The sequence below is a fragment of the Pan troglodytes genome, chromosome X (assembly GCF_028858775.2).
Source record: "Pan troglodytes isolate AG18354 chromosome X, NHGRI_mPanTro3-v2.0_pri, whole genome shotgun sequence".
Taxonomy (NCBI): domain Eukaryota; kingdom Metazoa; phylum Chordata; class Mammalia; order Primates; family Hominidae; genus Pan; species Pan troglodytes.
This window is the reverse complement of record NC_072421.2, coordinates 85,993,984-86,018,522: the sequence shown is the minus strand read 5'-3', so window position 1 is coordinate 86,018,522 and position 24,539 is coordinate 85,993,984.

Sequence of the window (24,539 nt, the reverse complement as noted above, 5' to 3'; positions counted from 1 at the left end):
TTTGAAATTCCTGTAGTAAATTTTTCAACTCCAGAAGTTCCACTTAGTTCTTTCTCAATATAGCTATGCCGTCTTTCAAATCCTGTTTTCTTTGTGTTGGATTTCAAATTTCTCTTGGATCTCATTGAGTTTTTTTTTGTTTTTTTTGTTTTTTTTTTTTTTTTGCTATCTGCATTCTGCATTCTATATCTATAATTTCAGACATTTCACTCTGGTTAACATTCGTTGCTAGGAGTTAGTATGATCCTTTGGAGGTGATGAAGACTGACTTTTTTGTGTTTCCAGTGTTCTTGCACTGGATCCTTCTTATCTGAAGGAGATGATACTTCTTTATAAAATTTAATATCATTTAGATGGGTCTATTTGATTTTTTATTGTTTTTCCTTGATGGTATGACTGTGGTGTATGTTCTACATAATTGATTGGCTTCATTACTGGGTACTTTCAGAGGTCAAGGGCTCTGTACAGGCTCCTTGGTTGCAGATTGCTTCATAAAGTGACTTTCTCAGACATTGCTTAGTGTAGCAATGTATTCTCCTTTGGAGTTATAATTCGGCCTGCAGTCCAGTAGATAGTGCTTAAGAGTTAGGGTCAGCAGAAGCTCTTATTCTGTGTTTACTCACTTTCAGTGGAGGGGGAGGTAACAGAGAAGTGCAAGAAGTGCTCTTCTTCCAGGTACTAGTCTTTGGTGGGGAAGGAGCCACCAGAGGAACCCAATTAGCATCTCTTTCAGCCCATGCTCCCTGGGGCTCTGTAGGAAGAGCCAGTGACATGTCTGCAGCAGTGTACTGGGCAGAAGGGGTGGAGCGCCAGAGATGACCCCATCTATAAGTCCATTCCAAGGCTGTAATGTTGCCTAATTCAGCAGTTGGCACCATACCCATGTTTCCTTTTATCCAAGGGGGTCTTTGGTGAGCTGCACTCCCTGCTGTTTGAGAGGTGGTCCATACCAAAGGTTAAATCTCCAGGGGAGAGGGGACCACCTCCGTTCTTCTCTGAACTGTTGGGGCACTCTTCCTTTACTGACCAAGGGAGCAGCCTGGGGCACCTAGTAATGGCCAATGCAGACATTTCCTAGGTTGTAAAGCTGTCCCTGATTGGAAGTCATGCCATCCAGGGTAAATATCATATCTGCAGCTCTCCTTCTGCACCAGTACTGGGATGGGAGAGAGCCTAATTCCAGCTGTTACTGCTGGGGTGCTCTCCTTGCTTACTATTCTATTCTGGCTGCAGGGGCCCTTCTGCTCTAGAGCAGCACTCCAATCTCTAGCCTAAATGTCTCCAGTGGCTGCTATTGCCAGGTTACTAAACAACGACTGATGTTTTGTGATCCCAGATTTAAAATGACATCCTTCTTTCAGTCCCAGGTCTGGGAAAATGCCTGCAATTATTTCTGGTGTCTTTTCTCTCTCTGTCTGTTATCATCTCCCCAAGCTAGCTCTCAGGCTTGAGCGAAACAGGGCACTCTTCGTTGGCCTGAGTTGCACAGATCATTAGCAAAAACGTGAGACACAGAGGAAGATTGGCTTCCCCTCTAAGTACTGGGGCTTTCACTCACTTTATCAGCTGAACCCTGTCACAATGGTTGGTTGCCCACCTTCTCCTTTCTGGGGTCTGGAGATTTTTTTTTTGCTATTCTGGTGAATTCTTATTTTCTTTCTTGAATTAAAGCTCACAGTGTTTATCTTTACATATAATTTTGCTATTTCCAAATGTCTGAGAGGCATGCTGAAAGCCTCTAATTTACTATCTTGGGAGAAAAAGTAATTTATAAACAACACAAACTTATTGTTCATAATTCTGAAGACTGCAAAATCCAAGATCAAGGTGCCAGGAGATTCAGTGTTATTTTAAGGGCCTTTTCCTTATACACGGCAACTTCTATGTGTCATCATATGGCAAAAGAAATGAACAAGGTATCTCAGGCCTCTTTTACAAGGGCAGTAATGTTATTCATAAAGGTGGAGCCCTCATGGACTGAAATGTCCCACCTCTTAATACCACGACATTAAAGGTTAGGTTTCAACATATGAATTTTGAAGGGGAACATACATTCACACCATAGCACCATCTAAACATTTTCACCCTGATGGCTGAGTCCCTTGACTCTCTATTTTTTTTCCTCTTTGTTTTGCCCCCCTCAACGTTACTTCTATTCGTGCTGTTTCTTAACAAGCATTTAAAAATTTCAAGCCTGCTAGGATGAATCCCTTGACTCTCCTTGCTGCTTTCCTCCATTCTCTTGTTAATTAATCTAGTGCTTTATTAGCTTCTATAAGACCCATAGGGGGAAGCTGAGACAGAAAATTTGGTAAGACTTTTCAGACCAGATTGCTCAGTTTTTCAGCAGTAAGATTCCATGGAGTACTCATGCAAAAGAGGCCTTCTTAACCACAGCATTTACCATTACCTTGTAATGGTCATATTTAATAAGTGAATATTCCAGTCATAACAAAGCCAGTCTCTCATGGCTGAATCATAAGTGCACCTGATTCTTTATCTTGGGTGTTCCACTTGGCATTGTAGGAAGAATCAGACAATCCTCATCCTATGATCTGAATGCTTAAGTACATCTAAAATTCGTATGTTAAAACCTAACCCTCAATGTGGTGGTATTAAGAGGTGGTAACTTTGGAGGTGATTAGGTAATGAGGGTTCTACCTTCATAAATGACATCTGCCATGTGAGAACACATAGAAGGCACCATCTATAAAAAACAGGCTCTCATTAGACACCAGATCTTCTGGTGCCTTGACTTGAATTTCCCAGCCTCCAGACTGTGGTGAATAAGTTTGTGTTGTTTATAAATTACCTAGGCTGAGATACTTTGTCAAAGCAGCTCCAACTGACTAAGGCTTCCCCTTTTCAGGATAGACTTCAAAGTGGCCTTTCTGCACTTCACCAGGCTGGCTGTTCCCAAAGCAATAACTTGTTGTGTGTCTGGATCAGGTACAGATGCTCCTCAAGTAACAGTGAGGTAATTTTCCAATAAACCCATTGTAGGTAGAAAATATTATAAGTTGTAAATGAATTTATTATAGATATCCTACAGAATATTATAGCATAGTCTAGCCTAGCTTAAATGTGTTCAGAACACTTACATTAGCCTACAGCTGGGCAAAATAATATAACACAAAGACTATTTTATAATGAAGTACCGAATATATCATGTGGTTTATTGGATACTGTACTGAAAGTATACAGAATGTTTCTGTGAGGACTTGAAGTGTGGTTTTCACTGAGTTTGTATTATTTTTGCACCACCTAAGTCAAACTATTATAAGCTAGGGACTACCTGTTTAGCCATCTGTGATTGTTCCACGATGAGTTTTAGGTACTATATCAACCCAAATATGCTACTCTACTCTGCAGCGTTCAGAACCAGATACTGACTCTAAGCTACTCACTTTCACAATCCATTTAATAAAGATTGTATAGGAAGCTGATTAAGCTGATTTACATGAGATGATTTCTTCACACTATATTCCTTGGTTACAGTAGTTTCTCATTTTTTTTTCCTCCTCCCACATGGACTACCTTTTTGTTTAGCAGAGGCCTTACAGGTACATTATGTTGTCCCTGCATTTTTTTTTCCTTTGGAGAAGATTTGAAGCTAGTGGTCAAAGCTCAGAAAAACAAAAATTTTAGCTTGGCCGAGCATCTAAGCCCAAACCAGCACTCTCTTCATTTCATTTTAGCTAATAATTATAACAATAACCAAGGGATGATATATTTTTATGAGTTGCATTTTTTATGGCTTCCGTGAACCAACTCACCAGGAGTTGGATCCATCTTTACTTATTTTTTGGGAGATGGAAATTCACTCTTGTTGCCTAGGCTGAAGTGCAATAGTTCGACCTTGGCTCACTGCAACCTCCACCTCCCAGGTTCAAGCGATTCTCCTGCCTCAGCCTCCCAAGTAGCTGGGATTACAGGTGCACACCACCATGCCCAGCACATTTTTGTATTTGTAGTAGACACTGGGTTTCACCATGTTGGCCAGTCTGGTCTCAAACTCCTGACCTCACGTGATCCACCCGCCTCAACCGCCCAAAGTGCTGAGATTACAGGCATGAGCCACCATGCCTGGCTGATCCATCTTTAAATTCTATCAAGAATTTTTAACTTTAGGAACTGATTTCAGCACAATTATCATTTCATACTATGGATATACACTTAGCCACAAAGGAATTAAAGGTTTCTTATACCTTGCCCTTTTATCCTTTTCTATTTTTCCAAACCAAATGTTTCTGTGATCCAGAGCCTTTACAGTTAAACACACATTTCTGAAAACAACTCTAAGCTTCTTTCTGACACTACTTCTGACAGCAAATGCGTGGGGAATTTTCTCATCAATTTTTCAACACTCTGACACCCACTAGGGGTTCAAAAATTTAACTCAATTCTGACACCAACTGTTCATAGTTATCACAGACCCCACAGGTTAAGAGCTCAGTCCAACATGACTTCCCACATTTTAGATGCCAGTCACAAGGTTTAGGGACCACCCATATTGACCAGCTATAAAATCAGGGTTTCCCACAACCTCCTTCCCAGGACTGATAGTGGAATGACTCACAGAATGCAGGAAAACACTTTACTTATTTTCACCAGTTTAGCATAAAGGATACAACTCAAAAACAGCCACATGTAAGATAGGCATAGGGTAAAGTATGAGAGGAGAATGTGGCATAGAACTTCCCTACCTTCTCCAGGTGCATTGTCTTCCCAACATATCAACGTGTTTACTAACAAAAAGCTCCTTGTATATATATTTTGAAAAGAAAATGGCAATATTATAGAAAATAGGAATAGCGTGCTTAACAAATACATTACATATTTACCCAATCAAAGCAAAGTAGAACTTCAAGAAATATCTGGGTAATTGAAAGCAAATAGGAAAAGAGAAGCACATTTTGTTTCAATTATCTGCATGTTTCATATAAATACATGAAACATGTAAATGTTTATGGTGTCTATCTATCTATCTACATCTGCACTTATATTTAGCTAGTTAACAGGTTTTAAGTTCTACATCTTGATTTTCTTATAAAAACATAAAAAAGTAATTTTCTATAAAAATGTGTTTCATGATATTTTGACATCAATATTAAAAATGAACAGAATTTTTTTATTCCTAAATTGCTCAGTGTAAAAAAATGAACAAGATGAGTATGGAAGTTTATTCTTGATGACAGAAACTTCAGAAACAAACTCTATAAAGATATTTTTGTTGATTAACTTAAAATTTTAAAAATAAACCTTTAGCAGACATTTCATTTATTTTAAAATTATTCAGGGAATTGCCATGTTGAATAATGTGTTATTAAAACAGAAATCACAAAATTACAGCAAATACTGCTCTGTTGAGTAAATTTAACATAGTACTTATTTACAGCTATTAACTATTAATCAATTTTCTTGGACTTGCCATCTATAGAATGTTGCCAAATCAAGCCTTAGTCATTAATAAAATGTGTTTCAGTTTGCTTGTTTATTTACAAATGTATATTTTAATTTTTATTGTAACACCAAAAATTCCTACCTAGTTAGCCCTGAAGATTATTAGTCTGAAGTTCACAACAGGTGGAATTAATATTAATTATCAGTAGGATTCTATAAATTCATCTTTGTACAAAAACATATTGGACTAAAAAGCTAAGATAACAGGCCCTTAATTTCAAATTGGTAAATAATGAAGGTTATTTGATCATCATTTCTAACAGAATTAATACTAATTAACAACAACAATGGTAGTTTAATTGGAATAGTAATTCTGTTTAATTGAGATGGCTGCCAGTGATCAAAAGGTACTCAAAAAGAAATATCCCAACTTGGTTTAAAGGATAATTATACTTTGTCTCCCCTCTAAACACTTCTCTGAAACTAGTGCTTACTTAGATTCATAAAGCGTTTAAACCCACCCATCTGCCCCTTTTGGTATAATGGAATACAGCTTAAAAGCCCATTAATTGGCATCTTTTCCAACTTTTTAATGATTGTTCTTTTTTAGTGAGGCTGCTGAAGAGACCAACTTTGGAAAACTATGATTCTACCAACATAAAAAGTGTTCCTTTTTTCTTTCTTTCTCTTTCTTTCTTTCTTTTTCTTTCTTTCTTTCCTTCCTTCCTTCCTCCCTCCCTCCCTCCCCCCCCTCTCCTTCCTTTCTTTTTCTTTCTTTCTTTCTTTCTTTCTTTCTTTCTTTCTTTCTTTCTTTCTTTCTTTTCTTTCTTTCTTTCTTTCTTTCTTTCTTCTTTCTTTCCTTCCTTCCTTCCTTCCTTCCTTCCTTCCTTCCTTCCTTCCTTCTTTCCTTCCTTCTTCTTTCTTTCTTTCCTTCTTTCTTGTTTCTTTATTTTGTGTCAGGATCTGGAAGCTAATACAAACCAGCACAAAAAATTCTTAAAGCAGCACTTATAAATGTTAACTCACCTGAAAGTATCAAGCAAGAAAATAAGAGGGACAGGAAAAAAACAATTAAAGATCAATACAAAGACATATAAAGTCCAGTACTTGATTATGGCGTAAAGACTAAACGTGGAACAAGAATTCAGAAACAAAAAAAGTCATTATGGTACGTGGAAAATTCAATGAAAGCATATTTTAGAGAATTTAGATTAAAAGTAGAGAATAGATTGGAGTAGAGAGAGAGTGGGGTGAGGGAGATAGTGAGAATGCTAAGATTAAGTAAACTAGGCCAGAGATAGTGAAAGTCTGAATAAACTAGAGCCCTCTCCAAAGCAACAACAACAAACAAAAATACTAAGATGTGAGGTGATGAGGACCTGTATGGCACTGGTTATCTGAAACACTTTCAGACATCAGAGCCAGGATTTAAGAAACATATATTGGCTGAAATTTCTGAGATTTTTACCAGTCATATATAGGCTCTAAGACTGCCCATCAGAGTTATTCCTTAACTCAGGACCAAAATTTCCATAAGGAGTATTTAATCTTAAAATAAAATATATCTCTTAAATACTCTGGTTTGTAGTCACTCAGTCCCTGGCCTTTATTAGCAGTGCTTTTTTTCTCTCTTCCCCACAGCCAGCTCTGTATAAACATTAAGGGGTTACGATTCCATACTCTTTGATTACAGTTCATGTTTCTACTCTGTAGAAACATGTATAAAACATGTATAAAAGAAAAAATTCCACAATGAGCTTTGTCATCAAAATCCCAAGGAAAGTTTTATATTGTCTTTTGACTTTGATAAATCCTACTCATTAAAAAATAATTTTAAGATAAAATAAAATAATAAGAAGTCAACTATTAGTCTGAAAAATGTTGAATGGAGAAAAGGAAATTGTGACTTTTTGTGTTGATTTTGTAATTTGGTACTAAATTCCTGGCATCTTATACAAAGTTTACATTTAAAAATGAAACTCAAAGATTCCAGTAGTAGCTTACGGAGACCATATGAAGAAGGCTTTACAATGTTCTTACAATGTAGAATTTCAATGATCAATTTGAGTACAATTCTATTTGTAGCCTGGGATGAGAATATTTAATTGTTATTACAATGTCAACAGAATCTTAGAGCTATTGCACGATGATATCGTAATGTGAGAATATAAATTTGGGCAAAATAGTTTTAAGAGTAAAATTACAGCTACGTAATTGTTGTATTACCACTATTTGAAAGTATTTTATAATGGTAAAACAATTTCATTGGAATTTTACAGAGGTTATTTGTACTGAAAGACTAAATGAAATGCTGTCAAGATGAGTTATTCTGCTAGGAAGAAATTAAACAAAAATAACTTACATTCAAACACCATTGTGCTTAAGGCATAAACCTATCAAGGCAAGGAAATTTAGGGATTTGTACTACAACAATATAGTAATGCCCTCTTGTTACTAAGCAATATTCACTAAATAGTTTCTCTCTGAGAATGTGCTGTACCAGTGAGTAATGTTACATTAGAGGGAAAATGGTTATTACAATGTTAACTAAACAGAAACATGAATATAAATATTTTTGGCACCACTTAAAAAGAGTAAGTTCTAGTTCAACACTGGACAAAATTCTATTTATTCACTCTATTAAGATTCTTTTATGAAATTACATAATGTAAAAGCAATAAAGTAGCTCCTTGAACTTGAGGTTGTATATTAACTTGGACTGTCCACATGTTTGTGGGTTTATTTGTTAACTGTATGTAATTTTTTTAATCAGCAAGAAGATATACATTTTAACCAAGCTGACAAGATTCATATTAATATAGATAAAGAAGGAAATTTATTCAAATGAAAGGTAAAGGAAAAAATAGGTTTCTAATTCTCAAGAATTAGACTATCCTGCATCCAGGTATGCTTATGTAGAATGTTCTCAGGAGATGACAACCATACCTAAAGTTGCTTCACCTCCTCTAAATTGCTATAAAAAAATTAATGTTTTGAAGAGGAAAAAAATGTCCTGCTTTGCAACCAATCATGAGGATGAATTTTATTTTTCTAAATTTATCAACAAAAACTATATATATATAGTTTTCATAGATTTGTGATAAATTTAGAAAAATAAAATTATACATGGCCCAGTTCATTAATAAGAAATGAATTAACATCATAGAATAATGTGCATTTGAATTTGATCAAAGGTCAGGCAAAATTTCTTTCAGTAAAAAAACAATGTGAAGAAGAATTCAAATTGTCATTTGTTCTATAATTTTCTAAAAGCTGTTTTATTTTCCTACAAAAGTTCAGTCTAGGTTTCAGCACATTTTTCGTATTTATATTGTGCTTCAACAATATTTTATTTGGAAAGGTATGGCTGATCTTCCACTTTTTTTTTTCCTTGAATGTGAAAGAAAATATGTTATCTCTTTACAGAAATCAAATACTTGATAAAAATTCTGTCACCTTGAGAATGACATTAAACAAGTTTTTCTGTTTCCTAAGATGAAGGCCTATATAGGGGCAAAAAGAAAATTGTGTGAATTTCTCTTAATTTTGCTGAAAGATATATTTTACTTTTTTCTGCTCTGCACTTCCAAATTTCACGATCTGATGTGTGAAAATAAGCAGACCCCTGAGTCTGGCACTAAGGAACGAATGAGAAGAAACACTAGGGATAAAACAATATGCTCTAATAAAATTTTTCTGTCCTTGAATTTTCTAATGACATAGTTATCAAAAGGTTCTATTCTTGCATTTTTATGCTGTTTAATTGAGGTATAATTGGCATATAAACAGCTGAAGATATTTAACATATACAACTTTACAAGTGATATTTATACTCTTATGCTTCTATGTTGATGTTTAACGTCTTTTCATTTCAACTCAGAGAACTCCTGTCAGCATTTCTTGTAAGGTAGGTCTAGTGGTGATGATTTCCTTTGAGTTTTGTTGTTTGGGAAAGTTTTTGTCTCCCATTCATTTTTAAAGAACAGGTTTGCCAGGTATTCTTGGGTGGCCGTTTTTTGTCTTCTATTTTTCTTTTAGTACCTTTGACTATATCATCCTACTCACTACTGGCTTGCACTGTCTCTGCTGAGAAATCCCCTGATATTTTATATGGCTTCCCTTGTACGTGGCAAGTTGCTTTTCTCTTGCTGCTTTCAAAATTCTTATTGTCTTTGACTTTTGACAATGCTATTATAATGTGTCTTGGTGTACACTACCTTAGGTTCAAACAATTTGGGGGCTTTTTGGCTTCATATATCTAGATGTCCATTTCACTCCCAAGATTTGGAAAATGTTCATCCATTATTTCTTTAAATAAGCTTTCTACTTCTTTCTTTCCCTCTTCTTCTACTGGAACTCTTACAATGCATATATTAGCTAACTTGATGGTGTCCCATATATCCCATAAGCTTTCTTCACTCTTTCTCATTCTTTTTGTTGTTGTTGTTGTTTCTTAAACTGGATAATTTCAAATAATCTGTTATCAAGTTTACTGATTCTTTCTTCTGCTTGATCAAGTCTACTATTGAAGCTGGAGCTGGATAATGGGCTGCTTCTGGGGTCCCCAGTTGGGTCAATGATTGGCAGGCCTATAACTTGGAATGCAGACAGGCATGGCTCCCCACAGGTCCCTGGCAGGTGTGACTGCCACTAGGACCATGATCAAGTCGGGCTGGAGGTGGGTCATGTGGTTGCTTCTGGGTCCATGGTTTGCAGGCCTATTGCCAAATGTAAAGATGGATATGACTCCTCCTAGGTCCCTGGGTGGACACAACTTGCTTTTCAGGACCATGGCTGAGTGGGGCTAGAGCTGGATTACAGGGCTGCTTCTTCATCCTCAGTCTGATCCACAGTAAATGAGTCTGTTACTAGGGTCATGGCTGGGTATGGTTGCTGTTTAGTTGGTAGGCAGGTGAGGCTGTTGGCAGGGCTGTGGATGAGTAGGGCTGGAACTGAGTCTACAGGGAGATGAGGTTGCTTCTTGGTTTGCAACTAGGTCTGTAATTAGCCAGTTTGCTACTGGGGGGCACTGGCTTCCCTTTGCAAAGCAGCTTTACTTAGTCTTGGGCTCCACTGGAGTGTCTCAACCTACTACTGAAGCAGCATCATTGTTTGGGGTAAATACCTGAGGTTCATTGTCTTGCACCAAGAAGATTAAGGACATGGACACACACAAGGAATGAGTTTAGGAGTGGAGGTTTAAAAGGCAAAATAAAGAGAAAAGAGAACAGCTCTCTCTCTTGTGAGTGAGACGGGCGCCCAAATGGGAAGTCGGTCCTGTGGCAGAGTGCACCAGATTTTAGAGACAGGTTTGAGGAGATGGTGTCTGATTTATGTAGAGCCAACAGATTGGTTGGACCAGGTGTGACATTTACATAGCACTCCAGGAAAGGGGGCCACCCCACCCTAATCTTATTATGCAAATGGACTTTCAACTTGACCGGCACTATGTGGTCTGCTCCTTACTGTACACATGGCTGGCAAAGAGAAGGAAACATGGAGCCACCATTTTGAACAGGTCTAGTCCCAGGTAGCCTTTTCCTATTGGCATATAACTGCCGACATTCACCCATGCAAGCTTCCAGCTTGCTTGTCTATGTCTGCAGCTCAATTTTACAGGCCACTCTTCGTTAGAAAACAAAATGATTCGGGGGCTGCTTTTTATTAAAAGGAAAACCTTAATGAGGACTCCCGTATCCTCACTATATGCCTAAATTATTACTTCTTAACTCCATATCACTACCTATGTCCAGAGCTTTCACAAAAACATTTTTTTCCACGAATGTTTGCCGAACTGGTTTCTGTATGGGGGCAAAGGCTGAGGATCTCCTTTTCCACTAACATGTTGATATTACTCTCCGATCCTTGCATTTTTCACTTTGTTAGCTAACAATTATTTAATACTAAAAAATAGAACTGACAAGGTCACTTAATGTCATATACATTCCATATAATCTAATAAAAGAAGAATATTTAATACTTTTTCATATATGCTAATCGTAATGCTTATCACCTACCTGTCCTAGAAATATGCTACTTTTGAAATCAATGAATTTGAATGGTATGGATGGTCCCCAACTTACGGTGATTTGAATTATGATTTTTTTAACTTTACAATGGTGCAAAGCCATTGCAATTTCATGTAGTTCAAATTTTGAATTTTAGTCTTTTTCTTGGCTAGTTGTATGTGGTATATGAGATATTCAACGCTTTATTATAAAATGGGATTACTGTTAGATGACTTTACCTGCTGTAGGCTAATCTAAGTATTATGAGCACATTTAAGGTAAGCTAGGGTAAGCTGTGATATTCAGTAGGTTAGGTGTATTAAATGCATTTTTGACATGGTATTTTTGAACTTACTAGGGGTTTATTGGGATGCAACACCATCGTAAGTTGAGGAGCATCTCTATATTCATGATTTATTTGAGGATGAAGTCTTTATTTAGGAAATAGTGAGAAACAATTCTTAGAAAGATGCAAAAATGTTTTCTCAAGACTGGAGAATATGCTCAATGATGCAATTACATAAATTTACAGTTTGACTAACACTTTCCCAAATATGCAAATGGTGCAGAACAAAATTTAATATTATCTATAACTTTTCTTTTGTGTTTGGCCTGTTGCAATTTTGGAAGTAAGCCGATTATTTGGGAACTATTTGGTAGTTTGTGTGTATGTATGGGTGTCGGGTGAGGTAATTTTCAATAGAATTGCTGTGATGTACAGAATATGATATTCAACATTACATTGAATTATCTTACAAAATGTCAGGTTTTCTAAGGGAAAATAAATGCCTCCATATAGCAAAGTATAAATATTTAGGCATATACCAGGTACCCCAAAATGAGGAATTGCACTAACTGATTAAATAATAGTATGAGGAAATATAAACTTGCTGGTAGCATACCTTCACTAAACATGCAACTAGAAGTTGCATAGCACAATGGTGTTCAGAGTTTTTAGTGAATACAAGATAGGGAACACACAGTATGCTTCATATTATCACAGAAGTTATGTATGAACCATAGAGAAATAAAAGGTTGGAATAAAATATTTTGGATGGGAAGGAGACTGGATAATGAGAGAGAGAAAAAGAGGGAGAGAGAATATTCAAACATTTTACTTCACCCCAAGCCCAACACACAAACATCAAAGAATCTGGAGAATCTGAGAAAAAATCACTGCTTTCCTAGTCAAAAACTGAGGAGATACTCAGCTTTTCAGAAAAGTCCTACTTTAAGAAGGGCGCTATATACAACATAATGTTACAGTAGAAGACTGGAACGGCTATAACAAGTAACTAGTTAAAAGTGACTGAGTCCTACATACCTGAAAAAAGTACGGAGAAAGTAACTGAAAGGTCCTCATGACTCAGCTCAAGCCTTATTTCCTCTGTGAATCATTTTATGTTGTCTCAGACCCTCAACAATATCTTTATTCCCTTTAATAACTAGAGCAGCCATAATTTGCTTTTACACATTTGCTTCTGCTTTTCCAAAAATTCACACAATACGTTGCCTATTTTAGTACTGTATACCCAGCTAGAGTAAAACATCCTTATGAAGTAACTGTCTTATACCTTTCATCCCCATACTTGGAAATGAAATAGATATTCCATAGCTTATTGATTTACTTTCTCTTTATACACTAACTTTTCAGTGCCATTGACTTTGAAAAAAAATACTTCTATGTCTTCATATTTTAATACAATGACAGGGGCATTAATAATTACAATATTTATTCACATAATAATTCATCAACATCTGGTAATTTTTTAGAGCAAAATGTTTACATTTATATTGAAATATACACTAAAACAGAATGAGTAGACACTAGTCAATGAAACTTTGCCAAAGCAAAATCACAAATATCCATTGGGGAGGTCCAGGCAGCCAGCAGCAGTGATCCTCAAACATGAACACCAAGGAGAAGCCTGGATGTACTCCAAAAGGCCTCCTTGTAAGAGGCCCCAACTCACTTCTCCCACATTTACCCACATGGAGTTAGGAGCTTGGACATGCTCCTCATATTCATAATTTTTAGTTTCTTCTTCACTGCAATAAAAATAAAATTGACAATGCTCATGCACCACAGCACAGACAATATTTCAGGCTTTAGCAAATAACTGTAAACAGTGCCTCGGTTAAAAAAATAAAATGAAACTAAATTGAATTTTTTTTAAACAATGAGACAAAATTCCTAAGAGCAGGCCATGAGCTACTCAAGATTTGTTTTGTTAGGTTAAAGTTTCTGGTGAAAGATTCTGGTTTAGGCAGATGCCCTCAATAGTCCAAGTAAACCCAGGTTGGTAGGCAGATCACTGTCTATGGAAATCTAGAATACATGGACAGGAAGACAACCTACCCTAGATCATCTTTGGCAGTGCATCTTCAACCTGCCACATTCGAGAAACAACCACAGACATCTTTATAATTCCATCACTGGCTGCCATCTAGTGTAGCAGGAATGTGGGTGAAGGAATAAAAGCTTGCTGGGAGAGGAAGGGAATAGTATCTCTGCTAGCTACCTGGAAAGTTGGCTCCTTAATCACAATGACAACTAGGACATTTCACTTGGACAGTGCATTAAATTTATATAATTTTTTAAAAGTAAAAAGGACAAGCAGTAAGTTCTGTCACTGAAGCAAATTGGGATGTCAATCAAGGAAAAATAGATTTAACTATTTTTTGCTTAAAGTAGTGCAAAGAAGGCTGGCAAAAAATGAAAGTGAATTCGACATCTGCACATGAGAGTAACTTGGTAGAATTTTTTTTAAAGGCTAGTGGTTCAAATACTGTTGCCTGAATGGCTCTGGTAGATATAAAATGTAGTAACATCTGAGGTTTATACACATGAGCAAAGGAGCTGAGGGCCAGCTCACAAAAGGATATTCTATCCTCAGTCAAGAGAGAAGCTAAAAGCGCATGCTGCAGGAGTAACCTAATGTATTTGTTTGGTCTGTACTCCCACCTTCTGACAAATAGAAAAAGACCTGGCTATAAATCTTTTTTTTTTTTTGGCTTTTTTGTATTTTTGTATTTTTGTATTTTTATTTTTCCCATGAGTTATTGGGGTACAGGTGGTATTTGGCTTCATGAGTAAGTTCTTTAGTGGTGATTTGTGACATCCCGGTGTACCCATCACCTCAGCAGTATATACTGTGATACCGTCTTACTCCTGCAAGAAAACTGTCTTTGACACACAAAAATCTGGCTTAATTCAGATACCTCAGCTAAGGAAAATATCTCTTGTTAAAAAGTCAGTAACCTGGGCTTCTAAAAATAAAAAGAAAAATTGTAATATAGTAAACAAGTTTACTAAACACCATGTGTATTTTCTGTTGTTAATAAAGACATGATACATGCAAAAAAGTATGTTTTTAATAAAACACAGAATAAAACCAAAAAAAAATTCTAGAAAGAGACTTCACAAGAAAAAAAATGAGCCCAAGTTCTGTCTCTCTCAATCAGAAGTTGGTCTTAGCACAAATCAGTAACCTCTCCTCCAACACACAAAAGCACTGCAATTTGCCTTTCAGGTAGAGCATAAAGAATACTTTACTGAATTTGAACATTAAGCAAAATCACTGCAGATCATATTCTGATGGGTTACTTTAATACCTACCTGGTCCAGTTCAAAATATCTGTAGATCCAGTTTGTACATATTCCATAGGCATACTGAATAAACTATCTATTATTCCATTATTTTTTAAATGGCAGTTCTTATAGCTCAAGCAAACATTAAGATTATAAAGAGCTCTCTTGAAATAAACTTTCAGATGAAGTACATTAATGAGACATCTTAGAAGTGAAACAAACTTAGTTTTTTGTTTTTGACTGTAATGATGGGATAAAGGTAGAGTGTCTATGCTGAAGAGCAGTTTCACTTGTTTCCCCATGGAAAAAGGTCCAAAATTTTGGATGATAATTTAAAAACGAAGCCAATAAAAAAATTAAATATGCACCTTAAGATATTATAAAACTTGAAATAATGTCAGGTGCTATGGAATGGGAAACAGAGTTCTGATTCTTTTCCCCAAAAAGGAAACTGTAACAGGTTTTAAGAGAAAAACAAAACAAACAAGAACTCTGAATATGAATAGCAATACACAGACTCTAAAGCACAGAAAACCACACAAGAATGAGTTTTATAGCAGTACTATCAGGAGAGTAACTGGCTGGAGACTATACTTCCAGCAACAGAGCTCCTAGGTCAAAAATGTGTTAAAAGCTTGTAATGTCAATAAGGACCGAAAAAAGAAAAAAAAAAAAAAAAGAGGGGAGGAGGGAAAAAACGGAGGAAAGGGCACATGCACAGGTCTATTATAGACATGATATTCAGCAGCATAAAAATAATACTCTCCAAAGAGTCCCCCTATTGTGGCAAAACCTGTTTTTCACTGCTAAGCATGGGAAAGATTAAGAAAGCAGGACAAATTCATTTGTAACTATCGCATCTTCCATATTTGAATGACAAGCATGTTCAATCTGATGCTACATGTTAAGAAAATATTCAGGATACATATGAAAAAAGAAACATAAAAACAAAAGGCTAAATTATCAACCGTAAGAATTAGAAAAAGCATGTTTTAAAGCCAAGTAGGTGTAATTCTGATAACTATTATATATGACATAATCCGCAGAAAGAAGGGCCAGGAAAATAATCTTTATATTGTTCAGTATTTAGGCTTGATGTTGTCCTCGGAAAACAGTAATAATTCAATGCATGTGTTAGACAGACAACTAAAAGTTCAGCTTCTGGTTTCAAATGAATTTAAACAACAATCTTCCTTGGCTAATTTTTCTCCTCTGTCAAACAAACATTCTATGTACAGGACCAGTTTAAATCCCTCCTCTCCTTCAAACACTAGAAATGAAAGGGAATCTAACTGCACCATGGAGTCTCTTTGTCTTTACAGTCCAAAACGAATCTGTTGTGCTGAGACATCCATCTGGCATCTCCTTGAATATCTTCTGCTGCATGTGGAATAGCTGCTGGGTTTGAGTTTCCTTGGTCCATTCTACACTGAAGTAGAAGGTTCGTGGAGGCCCCAAGCAGTGGAAGCATCAGTGGGTGGCGAGTGTGTCTCTCACTGGGTCCGGTAGCCCACTACAGTGCCTCCCTCCTCCAGCCCTAGCAGCAGCAGCAGTGACAACACCTGGCAATTTTTAATAGGCTTCTCAGTCATTATTGAGAATTAGTAAAAACCAACTAAAGTTGTGTATTAACTAACTTGACTGGAATGCTCCAGCTACATATAGAGTTAACTGACACTGACCAAATTTAAATTCAGTCATTTACATTCAGTGATTGTTACACTCTATTTCAAGATAGGCTATTATAAAGGATACAGTTTACTTACCATTGATTTTGATAATGTGTTTATATATAAACAAAAAAGCAATAAGCATAGAAAATGTAAGGAATGCATTTTAATTATAACTTATCCTAAGACCATGTCACTAATATTTAAACATTTTAATAAAATATGTCAAAAGGTATGAAATGTGTAGCCCATCAAACATTGCTTAAAATAACATAGGCATCTTTTGATATTGTTTGTTTGGATGTAGGCTTAAGAATGTTAGTAGAAATGAATGTAGGGATCATGGGGAAAAAGATTTGTGTCTCAAAGTATTTGCAGATAGAAAAAATGTAATGTATTAAAATATATCCTAGATTCTCAGAAGTATAAGAAAATGTAGAGATTATTTAAGCTTAACTTTACATTAAGAATGCTTTTCTGCTATAAAAACACAATTTTCCAATAACAAGTATTATAACAAGCCAAAGCAATTAATATAATTATTTTTGTATAACAGGCACATATTTACTTACTATTTACTAATGTACCTTTCCAATGGGACCATTTATATCAGAGACCATTTAGAATAAATTCAATTTTATGCATATTTTTGAAATGCTTTCTATATTCAAAACACTTCTAGACTGTGGGGGTGATATGGTTTGGATCTGTGTCCCCATCAAATCTCATGTTGAATTGTAATACCCAGTGTAGGAGGTGGGGCCTGGCGAGAAGTGATTTAATCATGGGGCGGAGTTTTCATGAAGAAGCCACTAAGCTTCCTGTACAGCCTGCAAAACCCTGAGCCAATTAAACTTCTTTTCTTTATAAATTACCCAGCCTCAGGCATTTCTATATAGCAATGCAAGAACAGATATGATATGGTTTGGCTCTGTGTCCCCACTCAAATCTCATCTTGATTTGTAATCCCCATATGTCAAGGGAGGGATCTGTAATCCCCATATGTCAAGGGAGGGATCTGTAATCCCCATGTGTCAAGGGAGGGAAGTGATTGGATCATGGGGGAAGTTTCCTCCACGCTGTTCTTGTGATAGTGAGTGAGTTCTAATGAGATCTTATGGTTTTATAAGTGTTTGACAGTTCCTCCTTCACTCTTCTCTCTCCTGCTGCCTTGTGAAGAAGTTGCCTGCTTCCCCTTTGCCTTTTGCCATGATTTTATGTTTCCTGAGGCATCCCCAGCCATGCAGAACTGTGAGTCAATTAAACCTCTTTCCTTTATAAATTACCCAGTCTCCGGTATTTTTTGTAGCAGTGTGAAAACGGACTAACACAAACTAATACAGAAAATTGGTACCCAAATTAGGGTATTGCTATAAAGATACCTGAAAATGTGGAAGCAACTTTGGAACTAGGTAACTGGCAGAGGTTGGAGGAGTTTAAAGGGCTCAGAAGAAGACAGGAAGATGAGGGCAGAGACTTTCATGGCAGCTCCTCCCATCACAGGCTTGTAGGCCTAGGAGGGAAGAATGGTTTTGTAGGTCAGGCCTAGGGCCCCACAGCACCGCACAGTCTCAGGACACTGCCCCCTGTATCCCAGCCACTCCAGCCCAGCTGTGACTCAAATAAGCCCAGGTACAGCTCAGGCCACTGCTTCAGAGAGTGAAAACTGTAAGCCATGATGGCTTCCATGTGGTGATAAGCCTGTGGGTTTACAGAGTGCAATTATTGAGGCTTTGGAACCTCTGCTTAGACTTCAGAGGATGTGTGGAAAAGCCTACATGTCCAGGCAGAAGCCTACTGCAGGGGCAAAACATTCACTAGGTCAGTATGAAGAAGAGATGTGGGGTTGGAGCCCCCACAGAGTGGGGCTGTGAGAAAAGGACCACCATCCTCCAGACCCCAGAATAGTAGATCCATCAACAGCTTGCACCATGTGCCTGGAAAAGCCATAGGCACTCAATGCCAGCTCTTGAGAGCAGCCACAGGGGCTGAACCCTGCAGCATCACAAGGGTAGAGTTGCCCAAGGTTTTGGGAGCCCTCCCTTCACACCAGTGTGTTCTGGATATGAGACATGGAGTCAAAAGAGATTATTTTGAAACTTATTGGGAACTCAAGTAAAGGTCATTTTTGCTATGTTTTAGCAAAGAGCCTGGCTGCATTGTATTGCTACCATAGGGATCTGTGGAACTTTGAACTTGAGAGTGATGATTTAGGGTATCTGGCAGAAGAAATTTCTAAGTAGCAAAGCATTCCAGATTTGGCCTGGCTGCTTCTAACAACCTATGCTAATATGTGTGACCAATAAATGGCCTGAAACTAGAACTTACATTGAAAGGGAAAGCATAGCATAAGTGTTTTGAAAATTTTTAGCTTGGCCACATGGTAGAAAAGAGAAGCCCATTTTCAGGAAAGCAAATGAAACAGGCTGCAGAAATTTGCATAACTAAAAGGAAGGCATGTGCTTATAGCCAATACTATGGGCAAGAGGCCTGGAAGGCATTTCAGAGACCTTTGTGGCAGCCCCAACCATCATAGGCCTGGAGGCCTAGGAGGATAGAATGGTTTTGCAGGCCATTCCTATGGTCCTGCTTCTCTGCTCAGCCTTGGGACATGGCTCCCTGAAGGCTAGCTCCTCTGGCTCCAGACTAAGCTCAAAGGGCCCTAGATACAGCTTGGGCTGCTACTCAAGAGGGTTCTAGCCATAAGCCTTGGCAGCTTCCAAGTGGTGTAAAGTCTGCAGGTACACAGAATGCAGGAGTCGAGACTTGTGAGCCTTTACCTAGATTTCAGAAGATGTTTCAGAAGATGCATAAAAGAGCCTGGATTTCTAGCAGAAGTCTGCTACACGAATAGAGCCATCATGGAGAACTAGGGCAGTTTAGAGGAGAAATGTGGGGTTGGAGTGTCCCCACACAAAGTCCCCACTGGGACTTTGCCTAGTGGAGCTGTGAGAAGAGGGCCACCATCCTCCAGACCCCAGAATTGTAGATCCACTGACAATTTGCACCATGCACCTGGAAAAGCTGCAGGTGCTCAACACCATACACTTAGAGCAGCTATGGGGGTTGACTCCTGCAAAGCCATAGGGGCAGAGCTGCCCAAGGCCATGGGAGCCCACCCCTTTCACAAGTGTGCCTGGGGCATGATACATATAGTCAAAGGAGATTATTTTGGAGCTCTGATTTATAATGACTGCCTTGCTCAATTTTGGACTTGCATGTGGCGTGTAGCCCCTATGTTTTGGTTCATTCCTCCCTTTTGGAATGGGAATATTTACTCAATGCCTATATCCCAATTTTATCTTGGGAATAACTACCTTGTTTTTTATTTTAAAGAGTCATAGGCAGAGGGACTAACCTTGTCTCAGATGAGCAGTGATATTCTGGGTGTTGAGCAGGTTCACTGTCTTCTGTTGGGCCCAAACAGCAGAGGTCTCATGGAACTTATTTCATTTCCCAGTAATGTGTTCTTTTTTCCCAGTATTATTTTTTTCCATTGGGTTGGAACAGTTTAACCTTCAAGCCAGTAGGAGGCACCTACAATGTAAGAACTGGCTGCAGCTGAAGCATTTACATATATGCAATATCCCAATGGTGAACAAAAGTCTCAGTCCTGACAGAGGCAGCTGGAGGAGCTCCCAGTGAAATGCAGTGATGTCTTTACAGAGGGAAGGGAGAGAATGGCCTCAGCTCCTCCACTAGCAGGACAGCAGGAAAATGCTCCACCTCCCCATCATGCCCCTGTCCCAGTGTTCCATATATTTGGATCAAACAAGCACCTCTATTCATCTGCAGGGATACTGATGGATCATGAAGAGAGGGAGTGGGACTCCACCTCTCATGCAGTATTGATACTGGAGGGCACATCTCCCATGGGGATGCAGTCACGCTGAAGTGCTTCAGAAAGTCTATCTACAGGTACACCTGCACCAAGCTCCTACAAGGGAAGCCCCAGCTGTGTCTACAGTGGTTGGAGAGGGGAGAGAAGTCCCCTTCTCTAAGTCACTTCATGAATAGCAGGGCTGCTTGACTGCTGTGGCAGAACTGCAGTCTTCCCCCACTGAGCTCAGCACTGCACCAGTGACCCTGCTGAGGAAACTTCCCACAAGCAGGAAGTTCTGGGACACAGAAAACCTTGCAGTCTGGTTTCTTTTGCCCACAGAGTGCTTCTTTAGTGTGGTTAATTCCTCATTACCCTAAGAGAGGTAATCCTCAAAGGCCAGACTACTGTGAATCCTGTGACTCCTATTGGTCTAGCTGCCCTATGGGGCTGCCACCATCCAGGCTGCTTCTGGGGAATGTCTGCAAGGGATCCAGCAATGTGAAGACACAAGGGTTGAAGGTCCCACAAGGGGTGTGCACCCAGTATGACACCCCCTATTGCAGCTCAGATCCAGGAGGAAAGGGAAGGGACAGTGTGTAATCTTGTAGCCTGGTGCAATGTTCTTGAGAAGTCCCCAATTCATAGCCCATGCCATTACTTGGATTCATGAAAGCAAAGAAGATCTCCTTGAGTCTGGATATCAGCAGTGTGCCACAAAGGCTAGCAAGGCTGAATGCACTCCCACCTACCCTTTCCATGGGATACTCTCTCAGTGTTTGATCCCTGCCAGCTTCTTATTACTTTTGTTTGTATGTGTATCATAGATTCCACCAATGAACCTTCTGATAGGCTTCAGTACTCTTAACACTCCATCTGGGATATGACTATTCACCTCTAATTTTGGTTCATCCTTCTGAGGTCACTGACATTTTGAGTCAACCATTTGGAGAAGCTTTCTGATGCCTCAGGGGAACTGATCTGTGGTATATGCAGTGGCTTCAGCTCCACTCTTAGCTCTAGAGGGGAGTAATATTGGGTGGAGCTGGACTGAGCTGACCTGTCCTCTGGTCTCTCAGTGGCAGGTGCAAACACCAGCTCTGATGGGAGTTGCAGGGAGGTGACATGAAATCTGTAAGATTTCCTTGGTTGTAAATTGCCTTAGGGTAGTACCTTTCTCAATTGCCAGCTGTAGTATTACTGTACTGGGCATACGAACAGGCTGAAGGCCTCTTGGGTAGCTGAGGTATTGTTGGCAATGATGTTAGCTGAGGTCATGCAAAAATTTTCTCCTTCCCAAGTGATGTGTTATTGTGTCTGCAAATGTGCTGGTTGACCAGTGACCAAGAGGTGGTACTTGCAGGAGAGATCCTGCTGCAGTGGTGGCTGTGGGATTTATGCTTGGCCTATGTTTCCCAGAAGAAGAAGTCAGATGTCTCAGACAATAAGTGGAACCATAGACTTCCCACAAGTTCCTGTCCGTGTTCTGCTGCCAAAGTAGGTGGAAAGGCAAATCTTGGTTGGGACTGAGTAATGCTCTGGCTCTCCACATGTGAGTACAAGTAGCATTCCCAGTGGGGATTGGAGGGCTGTTCCCTGCCTGCTGGGGGAGTGTTCCAGGAAGTAGCAGAATTGCCTAGTCTGCAGAGAGGAGTCTACATGGGTAGATAGGTGTAGCGGGTGGCAGTGAGATCCACCCAGATCCCATGCCTAGACATAGCCAGTCTCACATCCACAGCCTCCTGCTGGCAGAAAGCTTCAACAGCTAGCTTGGTCCCAGTCCATCTGCATGCAGAATGCACAACTGCCTCAGGCTGCAAGCCTTCCCACCTGAAATAGAAACTGTGGCTTTAAGGCCATACCACAGGTTTGCTCACCTGTGCAGCCAGAGTGTTTAACTCTTGTGACCATGGCAAGAGCACACAACCAGCTAGCCTCTCAGTTCGGATTTATTCCTGCTTGACATTAGATTATAATCATACTTGGGAGCTTCTCCCAACCTGTGACCACTGCCTGAGTTGGCTGGCAGAATTCCATGAGGTGCCTTATATGTTAAAATCAGGAATGACTTCCTTCTGTCCCAGCTGGATTGTGGGAGTGCACACAAAGCATGTCCCAATATTGCTCCTTCTCATATGCCCCGCAACTGTTCACCAAATTAGCTCTAGCACTGGGTTGGGTTAAGGCAGTCTCCTATGGCTTGAATTGCCCAACTTCCCAGTGGATGTGTGAATCATGGAGATAGTCTCTCTCTTTTATGCTCTGGAGACTCACAGTTCTCCACCTGATTCACGGTACAGGTTGCTGCCCATCCTTTTTTATTTTTTCAAAGTGTATAAAGTTTCTTTCAAATTTTCTGTGGAGTTTCTGTGTTATTTCTTAGATAAAACTTCATGCTGTGAATTTCTATACACTATTTTGCTCTTCCCAAGAGGATGAGGCATGCTAACTAAGCTTTCAAACCTCCATCTTGGAAAAAATCCAAATGTTTAATTATTCTGTCATGTGATCAATCTTATTCACTTTGTTCAGAGTTACTTCTAAATCCTTGAAGATTGACTATCCTAGTAGTAAATACTGGCATTGACAATTTAATATCAGAGTAATCATATAAGTCATAGTTTAAAAATTTATACATCTGAAATAAAAAGAGGAAATCATAATATTATGCTGGGACAGTAGGCATAAAACTGAAGTTTTCCTCAGTGAACTTAAGCCTAAATTTACCCTACTTAAAGTAGATCTGACGATAGCATCTCTAGTGTTTACATTTATCTCTCCCTTTTTCTGAGATCGCAATCCAAATGTACTGACATGATCAAAAATGTACACTGAGCATATTTCCATTTCATTGTAGAAAATTAATATAATGGATGTACCATTAAGTCTCTTAAGTATGTTCCTAAAAATATGTGCTATATGCCACTTTTTAGAGTCTTAATTTGTCTTTTCCTAGGCATTAATTCACTTGATCCTTGCCACTACACGTAAAACAGTTAAAGCATACTTGGTCTTTACTAAGGAGAACATACTGGTTCAGAGAGGTTATCAGTGTTCTCAAGGTCTCATATTTATTAAGTGATAGTAGCAGAATTCAACCTAAAGTCTTCTGTTTCCATGTCCAGTACATTTTATGTCATTCTACTTTAAAGCATCTATTCATATCTCTTGTATTATGTCTTATATTCACTAATTCAATATTTAAGTCAACAATTTGATTAATGTAAGGAACTGTTGAAATTTTATTAACATGTTAGCATATTAACTTTTTGTTCAGTTCCCCCTTAGTAAGCGGGAGGTCTCACACTCTTTTTAACAATTATATCTCACAAGACCTGAGTGGGAATTCACTTATCACTAAGGGGATGACACCAAGCTATTCATCAGTGATCTGTCCCCGTGATTTAATACATCCCAGTAGGTCCCACTTCCGACACTGGAGGTCACATTTTAACATGAGATTTGGAGGGCACAAACATCCAAGCTATGTCATTCTGCCTCTGGCCTCCCAATTCTCATGTTCTTCTCACTTTACAAAATATATCATGCTTTCCCAATACTCTCGCAAAGTCTTGACTCATTTCAGCATAAAGTTCACCTTTTAACTTGAGATTTGGAGGGGACAAACATCCAAACCATATTGCATTCTTGTGAAGAGCATTTTGAATATAAAGCACACTATAAAGATAAAAGGCATCCCTTTGTCTCTGATGAATTATGTGTGATAACGTACAAATTTTCTATGAATATTAACATAATGCTGTAGAATGACTACATAAAGTCATTCTAGAATAGAAATTATATTATGAAAATAGGTGTAGATCAAATAACTAAAAACATTGTGGAAGCTTTGTAAAAATCTAGAAGGATTGTATGAATATTGTTTTATTTTTGTCTTTTAATTCTGGTTCCACTTTAAAGAAATTCAAACTATAAATCATAGACTGCATTATGGGTGTGATTAATACAAAAAAGATGATTCAGAACTTATTTAGAGGACATTATGTGCAAAGATATCATTTCTACTTTAAAAGATTGACATGAAT